This window comes from Centrocercus urophasianus, unplaced genomic scaffold (genome assembly GCF_019232065.1).
Source record: "Centrocercus urophasianus isolate 14NV4802_14NV808 unplaced genomic scaffold, USGS_Curo_1.0 seq_28, whole genome shotgun sequence".
In the NCBI taxonomy this organism is placed as follows: Eukaryota; Metazoa; Chordata; class Aves; order Galliformes; family Phasianidae; genus Centrocercus; species Centrocercus urophasianus.
Genome location: NW_024884844.1, coordinates 4,488,916 through 4,504,670, shown reverse-complemented (window position 1 = coordinate 4,504,670; position 15,755 = coordinate 4,488,916). Strand labels below are relative to the sequence as shown.

The 15,755-nt window shown below is 46.7% G+C and overlaps 1 protein-coding gene across 1 annotated transcript in view; it reads left to right on the top strand.

Moving 5' to 3' along the window:
* Window positions 1-5,720: 5,720 nt before the first annotated feature.
* Window positions 5,721-15,755, top strand: part of SEMA5B (semaphorin 5B) — a 251,164-nt gene continuing 241,129 nt past the window's right edge. The window contains exon 1 of the mRNA XM_042827036.1: window positions 5,721-5,807. The gene's annotated coding sequence lies outside the window, so the exon portion shown is untranslated. The remainder of the gene's footprint in view (window positions 5,808-15,755) is intronic.

Here is a 15,755-nt window from a genome sequence, read left to right as displayed (position 1 = left end):
CACGGCCTCGTGTGATGGCATTCTTAGCTTTCTGCTAATGTAATGCTTGTGGTATCCCACAGTCTCTTTGCTGAGGCATTGCAAGAAAGAGGTGGCTATCTTTTCCAACCTCTTTAAATCAGAGCAGGCCACACGCTGCAGTAACATCCAGCTCAACCTCCTCCTACCAATGGCAAAATAACAGTAAATATTCATATTGCACATATTACCAATTACTAGGTCCAAGATTCCCATTCACCATAGGACTGCTTCCACCACTGCTCCATTCACGTAGAAAGGAAGAAGCCACCTTGCCTCCATGAATTGGGTGGTGAAGATGTCACACAGGGCTCTCAGTGGAAGACCCTCCCATCTCTCTGTATTTCACAAGAAGGTTTCACTAACATGGGCCATCTGATGCCTTGCCATGTCAGGAAGGAGTACATTTCAGCTCAGGAGGGACCAGATCTACAACATGCAAATGTGGACAGCACAGGCAGAGCTGTTAGGTTTAGAGTTACATCTCAGGTTTACTGTTGAGAGATGGCCGAACCCATGAAGTTCCACTTACCTGTCTAAGAATTTGAAATTACAGAACCCTATGGGTCAGTCTGTGTCAATTCCAGTGGACCCACTTCAGAGAGGAAAGCTTTTGTTATTTGGTCACAACCACCACAGGTGAAGACAGAATGCAGCTCCTTTCCTAAGCCCTCATTTTAAATATCTGTCTGAATATCTACAAAACTACAAGACTTGAATTTTTAACTAACTGCCCCTGCTTAAAAAAAAAAAAAAAAAAAAAAAAATCACTTTCAGAAACAGTTTGTATGTTGAATGAGAAGAATAAAAAGTTATGTTTTTTTAAAAAATAGGTTTTCTTGCTCCTGACCTTTTAGTTTAAATAGCCCTGCAGCCAACGTGGGTGAGATTTTAAAGTCAATTGGTTTTGATTATAAGCAATTGAATATCACACACTGAGTAGGTACTGCATGGATTTTAGTTAAGTTCATTAAAAGCACGCAGGTATGGAAGGACACTGTATTAATGGAGTGCTCTGAGCACCTTAAGTTTTCAGAATGGCTTTCCAGATCATGAGTTCCAAATACTACAAGAGAATTACAATCTGCTGAATGGACTTTCAGTTTTACCAGTATGTTCATATTGCCAATATATTGAGAGCTGTGTTTGCCAAACCTGACACTGAAAATTTCTCTCTCAAGATATTGCTCATTACATAAACAGGTAAAGGAAGGGAAACTGATACCTTCAAAGCTTACTCATATTCAGATCCAGATTTTTCAGTAGAGGACATCTTGTAGGGTGCAGCAGTTTGTTGTATAAGTGCTCTTCTGTAAACACAGCTGTTTAAATGAAAATTAGGATATAGCAAAATCTGTCAAAGGTGGTAATGGGAAATGATGAGTATTAAGCTCATCATAAAGGTAAATTATCTAACATTAGGTATGAAGACAGTGGGTACGCGGGGACAAGTCCTGAATTCACTTTTTATTCAAATCCAGACCTTGTATGGAGTGTTCACTAAGACATCTTATGTGCCAAACAACACCTCTCCAAATTAAGGGGTAGTTGTAATTGCAATGTTTCTAAACTCCCGCCGGGGGGGGGCCCGTAAAGAAAAATCCCACTTGTATTTACCACAGAAGTTTTCAGTCCCTTAGATAACATATCTTGGAACACAATAACAGTGTACAGCAGCAGGCTTCACACTTCCAGTCTCAAGGCAGAAGTAACGTTCTAATAAGCACGGCCTGTAGCCTCAGGCCTTGAGTTACAAGAAGTTACAGTTTCTGATGTAGTGTCATACCTCTTAATGGCATTGTTTAAAACTAATTTTTCACTGTTCCTTTTATTTGCCAACAAATAGGTGACTGCTAGGCACTGTATATCCTATCAAAATGTGGTTGCTCCCTGGGCAGTGACAAGAGCCTCAGGTTAACATTCCCTCCCTTCTGCTGTGCCGTGTAGTTAACTCAACCTTTATGTTTCATCAGTCTTTTTCTGCAGACAGGGACCTTTCTGCCTTCATGAGCCTCAGTGGGAATACTTGGGCCTGTGTCTGTTAACTGTGGTGACATTTACTGACCTCCTCATGTCAAGAGACAGGAAAATTGGCAATTAACAGGACCTGTCTTCAGGGGGAGAAACAAATGTATATCACTTGTCTGTAGGCAGCACAGGCTTCAGATGTAGTTCTCTGAAAATAAAGCAGTTGTCCCAATTTAAGCTCATTTCATTTCTCCCCAAAGAAGTGAAATACAGTCGCTGTGGCGATAGTGTCAAGTCATCCCTCTGTATTATTCCATTTGTTCCATCACAGCCTATTCTCTCCAGGGAGCTCATTTGTATTCTCTTGCTTTCAGGTCATCTGACTCTCCCTTCGTGTCACAGATTTAACTTTGCCATCTCTTTAGTATAAATTAAAATGTTACCGTTGCCATCAGCCTGAGGCCGGAAACCACAACTGTGACTACTGAGCAACCTATTTTAAATTCCAGCACAAAAAGCCCTGTGCCTAAATATTTTATGGCTAAAGGCCATTTGGCTTCAGATCTAGATCTAAATATTCAGGATGATGCTTACTATCACTAGCACAGCCTGCCATCCCTTTGGAGTATTTGCTGATATTGTATTTAGAAGTGTTTTTTTTTTCCCTTTTGAGAAAACACTGAGAAGGGCAGCCTGGGCTGCACTTCAGTCAGTCACTGGCATCAGCATAAAGTTGTAAAGGACATTTTACTGCATGTTTAGAATGCTTTCCCCATGGAAACCCTTCTTCTCCCCTAGCAGCGCTGTGGGGAATTAAGAACTCACAGCTGGTTACTGAAGTGGATACCTGAACACACGTACTCTCCACTTAAGCATCATTTTAGAAGGTCGCCACTGACATATGTTCCTTCCCTTTCCCTGGCTCCATGTGAGACGCTCTGGCCATCTGCAGCAAAACTGCCTTTCTAATTGCGCTGCTCCCTCTGCAGAACAACGGTCCTCAGCTTGGGTGGGAGTGGATGCTGTGCTCCAGATCCACCTCCGAACCCAGTAACACCTATCTGCATACCCAGAGCAGCTCGGTCCGAGCAGGTCTGTGCAGATTGATTTTTTTTCCCCTGTGCAAATGCAGATAGCACAGCCTTCTTCGGCCAAGCAAGGAAACACAGCCGCAGCTCGGGGTATTGCTGTGGATGACCCGTCCCATAGCAAGGCTGGAGCTGCTGTATCCCTGCCCTACAGATCTCCATCCCAGCTGCTCACGCTCAGCAGCGCCTCAGCGCTCTCGCCCGCATCGCCGCACCGGGAGGCAGCAGCAGCACCTAGCGGTACCAGCAAGCAGCACCGAGCGGGACCAGCACTCTGCCGCCGCTCTGCTTCGCAGCTGGGAAACAGTTCCACACACACCGCTCCTCGGGCAATCCCCTCATTTTTCTATCTTTTTCAAAGCATGTGAACGGCACTGCTTTGCATCGCGAGCCTTCTGCTAAAGAGAGCTGAGTGATTCCCTTGTTTGGCCAGAGATTTCAGGGAGGTCCCCCTATGTGTTGGAGTTAATGCATGGAAACAAGCAGCCCAAGGAATCGCTGCAGCATTTCGATTCAAGTTGGATGTCAGGAAAAATTTCTTCTCCAGAAGAGTGGTGATGCACTGGAATGGGCTGCCTGGGGATGTGGTGGAGGCACCATCCCTGGAAGTGCAGAAGAAAGGATTAGATGTTGTACTAAGGGATGTGATTTAGTGGGGAACTACTGGTGGTAGGTGGACGGTTGGACTGGATGATGTTGGATGATCCAACCCTGGTGATTCTGAGGTTCTAGGATTTCTTTATAACTTTACCTGTGGGGCTCTTTGCAATGCATGCCTATGGAGATGTGGTTCAGCATGCTGCTCTATCCCTGAGGCCTTGGGAACCAAACTGCCTTCTCTACAGCACAGCTGAGAAATAAAGCCAGCAGTGCCCCACAACAGCTTGCCCCAATACAGATCTGTGCTGTGTCCTGCTCCCAACACCGAGCCTGCCTGACATCAGCATTTAGCATTTAAGTTATTAAACTGAAAGATATCATCCTGCTGATTGGGGAAACGGAGGGACTTGAAAGCTATTTACCATTCACATGGTGATTTAATACAGTACCCCAAGAAGATGACAACAAACCAGGGTTTTTCTGTAGATCTCCAGAAGAGATGGGGATGCAAAAAGAGTGGTAAATGAGACGCTGCTCTGCACGGGGCAGTTTGCTTTGCAGCTCCCAGCTCTGCCTGACCCGAAGCTTATTCCAGAGCGGGAGTTCTGAGCAGAACATGCAACCACGTTGCGTTTTATTTGTTCTCGTTGCCTGTCCTCAATTTTCCCGTGTCAGTTTTAAAGTGGAAATCAGATCGCAAATGCTATGCATATAAATAATGTATTGACTATCTCACGCGAGCTGTACCAAAGGGGTGTTACTGCATGGAAGGAAAGAAGTTGCCTGATTAAGAGAGGACTGAGAAATTAAGAAGAACAGGTAAGTAATTACATATTGTGTAATGATCATCTCTATACTGTTACTTCTCTGAGACGTGAATTGAGAAACACCCAGTGCTGCTGCAATTGGAAGTCTCAGGATTGATAAGCCACTGTACAGTGTCACTGTTTTTATATAGCTATAACAGACTGTCAACATCAATGACTGGATCAGTTCACAGGAGGATCCCAGCCCCATTATATACGTGCACATCCATATGCAGTGGTATCAATGCGGGCCATTCTACCGGAGGATCCAGCAGATAAATAACTGAGGTTCTTATCTCGCAATTTTTAAATGTCGCTAACACAGCCCGGCTGTATTTTTATCCTCTTACCGCCAGGCTGCCTGTGCATCGCCACACATACCGCTTAGCTGTCAGCTCTCCGCCGCCGGCTTAAAGGAGCGGAGCGGCACCGCGGAGCCCAGCAGCCCCCGGCCCCCCGCGGGGCCCCGCCATACCTCTGCCCTCCGCTTACCGGCGGCTTGACGCCCACCGGCTGCGCTCCTGCGGGGCAAAACTTCTTTGTTCATACAGCCCCCAACCCCTCCGCCTTCTCCGGCTTCACTTCTGTCCCTTTCGCCCTTCCATTGAGCAGGAGGCGCTGGCGGAGCGCCCGGGCTCGCTTCGGTGTCCGCTCGACGCGGCGGTGGCTGCGCTCCGTGCTCGCCCCTGTGCCCCCCGCTCCCATCCCGGCCCCGGCCCAGCTCTTCCCGCAGGGTGGGCTCTCCGTACAACCACCGCTCCGCTGCGGGCTCTACCCTCGCTCTCTGTGGATCCTCTCCCCGCCTTCCCCATGGAGGCAGTCCCCGGCACTGTCCCCCCCTTCACCCTAGAGGCAGGGGCCCGGAGATAGAGCTCCGCGGGCCACCCTCCCCCCACAGCCTCCCGGTCCGGCTGCGGGGAGGGCGATCCGCCCGCGAAGAAATGCCCTGTTGAACTTTGAATACATTAGTTGACATCAGTGCGAGTTGGGGCTGCCAGCCCCTAGCTCCCTCCTCCTTCCCTACCTCCTCCTCCTCCTCCTCCGCCTTCTCCTCCTCCTCCCCCCCTCCCGGTCTCCGATGGAAAGAGTTGAAGCCGCGCTGATAGGAGCCGCCGGGAAGAGGCAGCGGAGCTCAGGGCAGGACTTGGGTCCCAACTCCGGCCGCGCCGCGGGGACGCTGCCCGCAGCCGCTCGCATGGCCCGGGGCAGCGCACCCTAAGCGCTGGGCTGGGGCGAGCCGCCGCTCCGCTCCGCTCCCCGCTCTCCTCCCGCTGCAGCCGGAGCGCGATGCGCCCGTGAGCCCCGCACCGGAGCCGCCGGAGAGCCCGTAAGCTCAGCGCGACGGAGGGGCCGGGGGAGGGTGGCGGGGAGGGGGCGGCGCGAACTTGGAGGCTCGGCGGGAAGCCCCCCCTGCGGCCCGGGGTGCGGAGGAGTCGGGGCACCCCGCGGAGCGCCGTCCTCCTGCTCCGTCCTTTCTGCCCCGGCAGTGGGCAGTCGGGGCGCTCCGGGCGCTGCTGGTGCGGTCCGGGCGGGCAGGATGGGGAGGGAACGAGCCGGGAGGCGGCGGAGGTGATTTCTTCGTTCTCTCTCTGCTCCTCACCTTCCAGCTCTCCCGTAACCCGCCGAGCGGGGCTGAGGCGACAGGAAAACCGGAGAGCTTAGACGCAGGGATACTAATGCTTGTTGTGATCGTTTTTCTCGATTTTTTTTCCTTTTTTCTTTTTTTTTTTCTTCTTTCCCGGATGGTAATTTGTCTTTGTGGTAGGGGTGGCCCATTAAATTTCAGCTCACGTCCTGATGGAGATCAAAAGCGAAGGGGAGAGGGAAGCAGAGAGCCTTGTGCGGCTCCGTAGCTCCGTGCATTGTTAGAAACTTACGGGGAGGGGGGGATTCCCGAAGCAACCTTTGTGGCTGCTGCCCCGACGCCCACACCAAAAGTTGGAGATGTGCATTTTCCAACGCTGCCATCTGCTCGGCGCTGCTGCCTGGGAGCATGCTTGCTGTTACGCCTCAGAGGAAACAAACAAAAGGTGTGCTGCCAAGTCGGGCTGAACCTGTCTGTTCATGGGCTTAGGTGGAGCGTTTTAGGGAGTATCTGTGTCCTAAGGCTTCACTGTTCTCTCTTGGCTCAGGTTGGACTCTTGTCTATAAAAAAGGTCTCCAAACGTGGTAGATGCCAGTCCCGGTTTGCTTTTTTTTTTTTTTTTTTTTGTTTCTTTTTCATCCTCGAACTGTTTCTGCATGGATATATCGGTTTGGGATCATAGTAAAGTTTCCTTTTTTTTTGGGCGAGCGTTCCCTCTCATTACAGAAAATACTTCTCCCAAATTACAGTGTGAGCAGCACGAGGTTAGCTCTCCGCCTCCGGACGAGTTCAGTTGTGGGCTGAGACCCCGCACTGGCTGCACTGTGAGCAAAATACAAAGCAGCAAAGCTAAAAGTTAGGACGAGCTTCGGTTCTCTCTGCTGCCTGGGATCAGCAGAGGTGCAGACTGAGTGCAGGCAAAGAGCGAGAGGAGCTTGTTCCAGCTACACACACAGCACACAGCAAAGCGCTCCTCGATTATACTTGTGATTTGTGAGCGCCCCAGGGAGAAAACTGGTCATAAACTGCAGAGAAGGCAATGGGAAAAGGAATATTTAAGCATATCATTCTGGATTTTTAAACAGAGGTTTCCTTTTTAAATAGCTGCTTGAATCATCCCAGTCTCCTTTTCATTTTTCTCTCCCTTTTGAACTACAACTTTTATTTCTGTTCAGATCGTGCAGAATGCCGAGCTGGCTCTGCACAAGGCGGGCTGCAGTGTGGGATCTCTGCATTTCATGTTGTGCCTTTTCCATTGTCAGCACAGTGGAGACGATTTCTCCTTTTATTTTTTTTCTCCTCTCCCGCTATTTTGCCTTCTTTCCTCCAAGAGATTAAGTTTTTGTCCTCCCCTGTCAGCAACACGTTAATCCTGAAGTCATGGGGGGTGGGAGGGAGCGAGTTTGTGCCATTTGGCATATGGAGGTTTGTTCTGTGTGCCTCTGGCCTGTGGGACTGCTGAAAGCACTGCCCTGCCCTCAGCACAGAGTTGGGGGGAGAGAAGGGGCAAACTGCAGAGTAGGAAAGAATGACCCCAGAGGACATAAGGGGAGAGCAGAGAGATGCTGCGGATGGGGGTCTGTGTGGGGAATGGCTTTTAACAGCGTGGCCCCAACCGGGTCACACAGACTTAAAGAGAGGGTGAGGGATTGGGGTTACCTGGAATCCATAGAGCCTGAGAGAAACTCAGTGCAGGCGGTGCCGTGGGATTTCAGCTGCTTTGCACTGGGATGAAGCAAGTGCCCAGGCAAAACGGCACCGGTGGCCTGGTGAGGTTACTATTTATTCTCCAGACAGAAAGCTGGAGTGGGGGAGTGTGCACCCTGAGCTTACTGCCATTGCTTCTCTACCTTAGCTTAGAGTCAGCTGGAAAAGTCCAGCTGGGCTCAGGCCTTGCTGGGGTGTGTTACTGCAGAGCGTTCTGTGTCATCTTCAACGTGGCTCGGAGGATGCGTTCCTATTTTAGCCAGGTTTGATAACCGTATGAGCAACCACGCTAGGGTTAAGTGAGACCGTCTGCGTGAGTTCTGTTTACCTGAAAACAAACACGACGTCGAAAGTTTCAGTGGAAGTCTGGGCTGTTGCTTCGCCGTTTGGCAAAAGGGGGCAGCAACAAACAGTGCCACAAAGAAATCTGCCGCTCTGCTTTCATGTCGGTGTTTGCTATTGCCGGGGGCTGCGAACTCGGGAGGCTCGGAGCCCTTATTCAGGTGATTCCTCATAGAGACAGCAGCGAAGTTAGCTGACTGCGTAAGCGAAGCGGGAGCAAAGCTGTCGTGCTTTCAGTCTGGGGCTGCACCAGTTCTCCATGCTGGTGTGACTGGCGTGGAATCTAAGGCCAATGCTGCATGATTTCAGAGCTATTCCAGTTCTCACTACGTAGGCTGATAGCAGTGACCTTCACCTCTCACCACACTGATTTTAGGGAAAGCGTGATGGGGCCCCAGGTTTGGGTTGCTGTTCTTATAAATGCCCTCCAAGGAAATGCCAGCACCGCTTTCCATAGGAGGAAAAATGAACACCGTCGTTCCTAAATTTAACTTTGTTTTAGAAGTCATTTGTTTCCAGCCTAGAGAGACATATTGATCCGGATGATAAAATATTGCTTGTAGGATGCATTTAAAAGCCTTTTCACCTTTTATTTATCTGTCTGCCTGGAATCATTACATTAATGCTTCCTAGTTGATTTCTGAGTGGGAGCCATGGGTGATTTTGCAGAGTCTCACCAGGTTCTGCCTCTTCTGAGCACAGGCTGCTCAGACCCTTCATGGTGTGGGAATGCAGCCTGGTACCACTAATAGGGAGGTGCTGAGGGATGTGGCACTGTGACCATGTCCTGTTATTGGTATATAGCACCTGGATCTGCAGCCTCAATGTAAGCCCCGTGTGAAGTCTGCAATAGGTTTGCCTTGCTGTGCAGCATGTCCGACTTCTGGTGTAGAGCTGAAAAAGGGAAATGCAATCTTATGCAGGTAGTGGTGGAAGCGATTCAGACCGATTCTCTAGGGGGTGGAATTCGTTGTTGTGCGCTTTGCAGCAGCTGAGATTGCAAAGTACCTCTTAAGTGATGGACTTACTTTTTAGAGACTGAATCCTGTGAGGCTGAACTGCCACTATTTAGGTTGCATCTTTGTTATTTAGCCCAGGACACAAACAGTGGAGAATTACAGTGCTATCCCCGCTGTGCCTTCAAATAGGCTGTGTTCGAATATGAGTGCTGTTGACTTTGAGAATCAAATAACAGTTCTTTGTTACTGCCTGCCTTTTTTCTTTTTAAGGAGAGAAAAAACAACTTGCTGATGAGTGTGTCAGCCAGGCTTATTGTAAGTCATTGTTTCTCTTCCTTTTGCATTGTGGGCTACTGACTCTTCCCACATACCCATCTCTGCCCATGGTTGCAATTTTCATGAGTTTCAATGGCAGCTGTCTGCATACAGCACAAGACTTCACAGGTATTTGGGCTTGTGAGCACAGTGCTTTGCTTCCTGGAGGTTATTATTCAAACCCAGTTAGTCTCCACATTTATTTCACTACGGTTCTCGTTTTCATCCAGCAAATACCCCGTAACAGCCATTATCCTCTACCCCAGGCTCACACGGTGTGAGCAAAGTGCAGCAGAGCTTTGAAGGCTCTGCTGTGACTCAGTATGCAAGGTCTCCTTGACTACAGCGCTTCGGCTCCCAAAGTTACCTCCCAGAAAGAACTGAATTTTAAGGCCCATCCAGAATAGCTCCAAGTGATTTTCTGCTCTTCTGAGTGGTGATACTTTGGATTACTTTGGATATCTGCTGTCAGATATGTATCTACATGCATATCGACATATGTTTTGTTTTGTTTCAGAATATAATAAGTCTGGCCGGTAATTTGCATGTGAAGGATGTTATCAAGTTACAGCATATGACTCTGAATAGGTGATGGAGCTATTCATGTGCTGATAATTAAGCATACACCCAAGCACTGTGTTGGTTATGGACGGGTGTGCCCTATTTACTTTTTAGTAAGCTTTGAATGAGATCGTAAGTAAACATGCTGATTGCTAGTCTTAATCCTCAGATCAGTTGTGAACATGTTGAGAGCTTCTAAGTCATCTGTGTAATTTCATTGCCTTTCTGTAAGGGGTCATTTGTGGAAAGAGCACAGGATATTTTCTTCCCATAAGCTGCTTTGAAGGGTCTTGTGCTCATAATATGCTGTGTGTTCATGACCAGATCCTGACTAATACAAACCTGCTTTGTGCAACAAAGTGCTTATGGACTTGGTAGTCTCACTCTATCATGCACTCTTTATTAGGCCGTTGCTAGAAGCCATGTAAGTTGCTCAGTGCCAGTTTCAAGGTTTAACTTTACCCACTGTACAGCAGGATGTGACCACCCGGGACACAGCAACCTACAGAGAAGCAGCACAGGAACCATTCGGTCTTGGCCAAGCACCGCACTGCACTCAAGGGCTCAACCATTACTTCAAACCCAGGAGGCAGCCTCAGCAATTGGGAATAGCATGCGAGGATGCTGCAAAGTGAGTCCTCCAGCAGCCTCGTGTCCCAGTGCTGGGTGTGCTCAGACTGTGAGCTGAAATGCCGTCTCAATCCTGCACAACAGCCAGGCTGAGTCCTGCTTAGATGATCTATGAGCAATTCTCAGTTTAAGGGTTTGGGGCTTCCAAAGTTTGCATACTTTGCAGATTGCTCGTGCCATAGTCTTCAAAAACTGTTAGCTTTTAAGACAAGCAGATGGCTTTAGCAAAATATATTTGCTGGCACCTGGAACAGGTGGATCTAGAATCAATTTATGCAGTGTGATTTTATCCACACCCTTTTTGGAATCATTTTGTACCCTGGAGCCACCTAAGATGCTTATTATATAGCCAATAGGGAGCTGCTTCTGTCTGACTACATAGGATTTTACACATCTTTTATAGCTAATGCCTGGATTGAAATGCAAAATTTAGAACTGGGAGTGCATGTGAATTTGGAAACTCTCTGGAGAGAATGTGGGTGCATGTATCAGCGAATGAATTATGTCCTCCATAGACAGAGAGGGCTGTTTTCAGTGGTAACAAATGTCCTGTGTTCAGTGTTTGTCATTTTAAAAGTAGCGTTTTTTTCATTCCAAGTGCAAGCCTCGTACAGGTTACTGATGTAAAGTAAAAATGGGGAAAAGAACCCTTTAACTGCATTTAAATGGGCGACAATGAAAATTTCTGATGTGCTACAAAGATAGGGATCAGATCAGTGGTTCCAAAAAATGGCTGTGGCAGCTCTGAGCAGTTGCACAAGAAGGGGAAGAAGCTGACTGTCTCCTGAGGGCAGGAAACACTCCGTACAAGGACACAGTGACTAGTGACATCCTCGTCCTATTACAGAACTGGGGCCATCCAGCCTACCTTGCTTGTAGTGATTGCATGAGGGTTCTGAGTGAGTGCTGGGGCTGTGTGCACTGCTTGGGGTGGGAGTAGGAATGGAGTTTGGGAGTGCTTTGGGGCCAGCATTGTGCTGGAGGAGGATGCTAACTGCAGAGCGCCTGCTGTACAGCTCTCATTGCTTTGCTGTGTTTCCTGGCCATGTGGAAGTTGGTTGGCCCGCAGCTTCAGCTAAAGGTTGCTTGTTTATCTCCCACAATGCTGGTTTACAAGAGATCAAAGATTAGTGGGGGAGAAGACGGCAAGAAAGGAAAGGGTAGGAAGTTCACCCTGGTTAATTCAGTTTGACAGGATAATATGGTAAATTCAAGAATGTAGAGAGAGATGCATTTTGGAGCCTGTCCTTATAATGAATGCAGGAAAGAAAGAATTGGCGAGGTCTCAAAAGTTTGCCGGAGTGATTACAGATCCCCCCGCTCTGCCTCACGTTCCTTTCTCTGCTCTCTCTTCCTGACTGAAGCCGGTTGTCTGCCAGAAGGAGATTTTCAAACACATGGTTTAGACAGGGCAATCAGTCCGTATTTATAAATCACTTAATATTTCACTCTCTGACCTTTCTGGGGTCCGCTCCACATCTGAAGAGTATTTTCATTAAAAATACAAAGCTGAGGTTTGGGTTCTGCATGTGTCCACGGCATTCCTCCAGTCTAAGAGGGCTCAGCTTTTATTGGTAATTGCAGCTAGTAACCACCTACTTAAAATTAAGGACAGCAGGGCTTGTGGTAGAATGAAATAGTGTAGACAGGCATACTGCATTTAAAATGAGAAAAATAGTATTATGCACTGTAAATTGGGCTCTGAGATGCTGTTTCCGTACTGATGGGGGATGATTCAAATAACACGTAATACAAATGTTGAGGATGATTAAGTGATACAAGAGTACAGCTTACATGGAATTCTATTCTGTTGGCCATGCTAGGCAGTCCAATGTAACAACAGTTAGAGAGAGAAACTGAGGTGTTTCTGTGGGAGGACCTGAGGGCGAAGTATGGCCTGGAGAAGGTGGTGTTCATCTGTGAAAGATATTGTGCAGCATAATGATGCAGATAGGCGCCAGGTAGGATTGCCTGTGACTGGAATCAGTAGGAATTAGACTTTGACTTATGTGAGAAGTCTGGTGCTACGTGACATGCTCAAGGTCATAGAGTGAGTCAGTGGCAGAGGTAAGATTGCAACCCCTGGAAGAACTTATTCACCTACTTAAATTCACATGTGTAGTTAAATCCTGTGAATTAAATGCTTTATCTCAATGCTTTCCTGGATCAGAGCTCCAGACTTGTACCTTCAAGCTCGTGTGTTTGCCCCCTTGCTAAGCACTGCCAGCAGGTAACTCCATCCTCCAGACATCTTACTCACCTGAGATGTTCCAGTTAGTGTGACAGAAGAGAAAATAATACCCTGATCTCAGGAGCACAATTGGTCCCAATGTTTTGAAGATGAGATGGGGTCATCCCTCTATTTTGTACTTTTTTATACGTGCATCTATATAGATTGAATTAAAACAAAAGCAAGTAATTAACATCTTTAAAATTTTACATTTTTCCCCTTTCACCAATAGAATCTGTCCCCAAGAGAGTAATTTGCTACATATCTTCTGTATTTGTCTAGGGCTGTATGTCAGGAATACAAAACATGGCATTGCTAATGCTACGTGTTCCCTCTAATGGGTCTTTGAAATATTAAAACAGCTTATATTTGGAATGAGTTTCACACACCTCCTTCTCTGCTGTTGCTTTGCAAATCCAGGCTTCACTGCTTTGCTTCAGCAAATTATGAGTTTATTATACTCCCGGAATGCTAATAGCACTTCGTTTTCTCCCTAAATTTCTTCTTCATATTTATGTATTGATTCTTCATTTGAGCACACTTTTGCAGATAATGATGATACTACTGAGGATAGCTTGTGTGAGTTAATTGCAAGAATGCCATCCCTCTTTGCCAAGAGCCTCTCTGTAAAGTTCATAAGCTAAGGCATCCAAAATGCTAATGTAGCGAAGAAGACTGGATAAGCTTACTCCCAGTGTTGTATTTCATTCTTATTTTTGTGATGACCAATCTGTATCAGAGTTGACAAATCTTAATTTAATTTTTCATTGAAATCTCATTGGCAGATTTGCAGATGCCATGCTTTAGGTAAGCAGTTGTTCTGATGGTCACTTGCTCTTTACTCAGTTGAATCACACATTAACTGTGAGTGAACATCTGTGAACCAGAAGTTTTAGTGTTTCCCCCTTTAGCTTACATTTCACATTTGGTTCCAGAGATTCTCCCCCATCTCAGTCCCTCATCCCACATTGTTGGGTGGTAATGCCAGGAAAGTGCTCTCAGTTGGTTTATATCTTCCCTGAGGCCACAGAACTTCCTTGAGCTGATTCACGTTCAAGCTGGTCATCTGTTCTTAACAAGAATCCAGTTTCGGTTTAAGTCCTTCTGTTGGAAGAGAACATCCTGAAATTCCTGTTTAAGTGTTAAAGCTACAGCAGCCCTTGTGGTTACATTGCCTCTTACTTTCTCACTTGCTTCTTGGCCATGCTATGCTCTCATCTGGAGAGCAGAGCATTCCATTTCCTTGCTGTGGAAGTACTTGTGAACTGCAATCAAGTCAGCTCTTAATTTCTCTGTGATATTTCAGTATTATACTGGATTCCCCTGTGGTTTTTCAATCCTTATGTCAGCCTGATGGCTCTTCTCTGAACACTTCCTGAGGATGTTACTGGCCAAAGAAGACAGAGTAATGCTGACAGATGCAGGAGCTGGGGAGAACCAGAGCGGCAGAGCAGGGTTGAGCAGATAGCAGGAGATAAGGGCTATATGGCAGATAAAGTTGGAAGGCAGAAAAAGGAGACACAGTGGCACAAGAAGCTCCTGGCATGAGGAGCCCAGTTTAATATATGCCTGGGGAAGAACTGGAGTAGCTGTAGCATTGAAAGACAACAGCATGTTTTTGCTGGCTGGGAGCTGGGTAAGGACTGCGGCAGTGGTAATGCTTGTAAATCAGAGCAGTGTTCTGTCAGAGCTGCTCTCTGTGGGTAAATTTCAAAACATCTGTCTGCATTTTGCTTGGGCATAACCAGGCTCTTTCTGCTCAGTTTGAAGTTCTGGTGAAGTTGCCACTCTTCCTCCAAGTGTATGATCTGATCCCACAGAAGCAACCTGATTTTGCAATCTGTACAAAGGCAAAATGTTTCTTGTTTCAGTGAAATGACTGTAATGAGAATTTATTGGCCTGAGTTCTCAATTGCTAACACAAGGCAAGTGCTCTGAATCTATTCCACAAGTTATAGCCATGTAGAGCTGGGCTGTACTAACCTCAACCATGATACTTGTGATCTGAGAGGACTAGAACCTTCCCATAAGTAACATGATTTCTGTTTTTAGCTTGGAGAGATGTTATCATTTAATGAAAACCCTTTGTTTTCTGGCAGCCTACTTGGCTATTCATTTACAAAGCTCTCACAGGACCTGGACATCCATGAAAAGTGCAAGAGCCTAATTCTGCTCACAGATACACTAGTGCAGCCTCATTGAAGAGCTGTAATTGTGCTTGAATGATGATTGATAGCACGAGTCCAGGAAGTTAAAGATAAATTTGTACCAATGGGAAAGAACTGCAAAGGGAGCATGCTGGTCCAGAGACACACTCCAAAATTAGGTGTGCAACACTGTGCTGCAAAACACAGAGCCAAGGAAAGCATTTCCAGTTTTAATTAAAACAAAATCCAAAACAACAAGATCTCTGTTTCCATTGGTGTTTAACCTTCCCAAATGTTTGAGCATGAAATGCAGAGGTAATTGGTTAGAAACCTGAGAAAAATAATGAGACTTTTTTTTTTCTTTCCCCATTCTCAAGCTGATTCAGCTTAGAAAGGAAAAAAAAAAAAAAAACCAAACAAAACAAACAAACAAAAAAAAACCTCTGAAGATTTTATGTGGGCTGAGTAAGACTTCACTCCACATATAGACCAAATGAGCTACAGAAGTGCTTCAGTGAAGTTATCGTGTGGCCCTGAGCCAGTGGGAGTATTTACATGGCAGATTTCTACCTGGTAAAATCAGGGGCTTAAATAAATTGTATAAAGAATTGGAAATAATCTGATGTCTGCAGTTCTAATGGCCTGAGTTATTTGCAGAAGAGATAACGCCCTGATCCTGCCCCAAGGGACATCAGTAGCAAAAATTCCATTTGCGTAAGTTGACAATGGATTTTTCTTTCTCCCTTTCTCCCTTTCTCCCTTTCTCCCTTTCTCCCTTTCTCCCTTTCTCCCTTTCTCC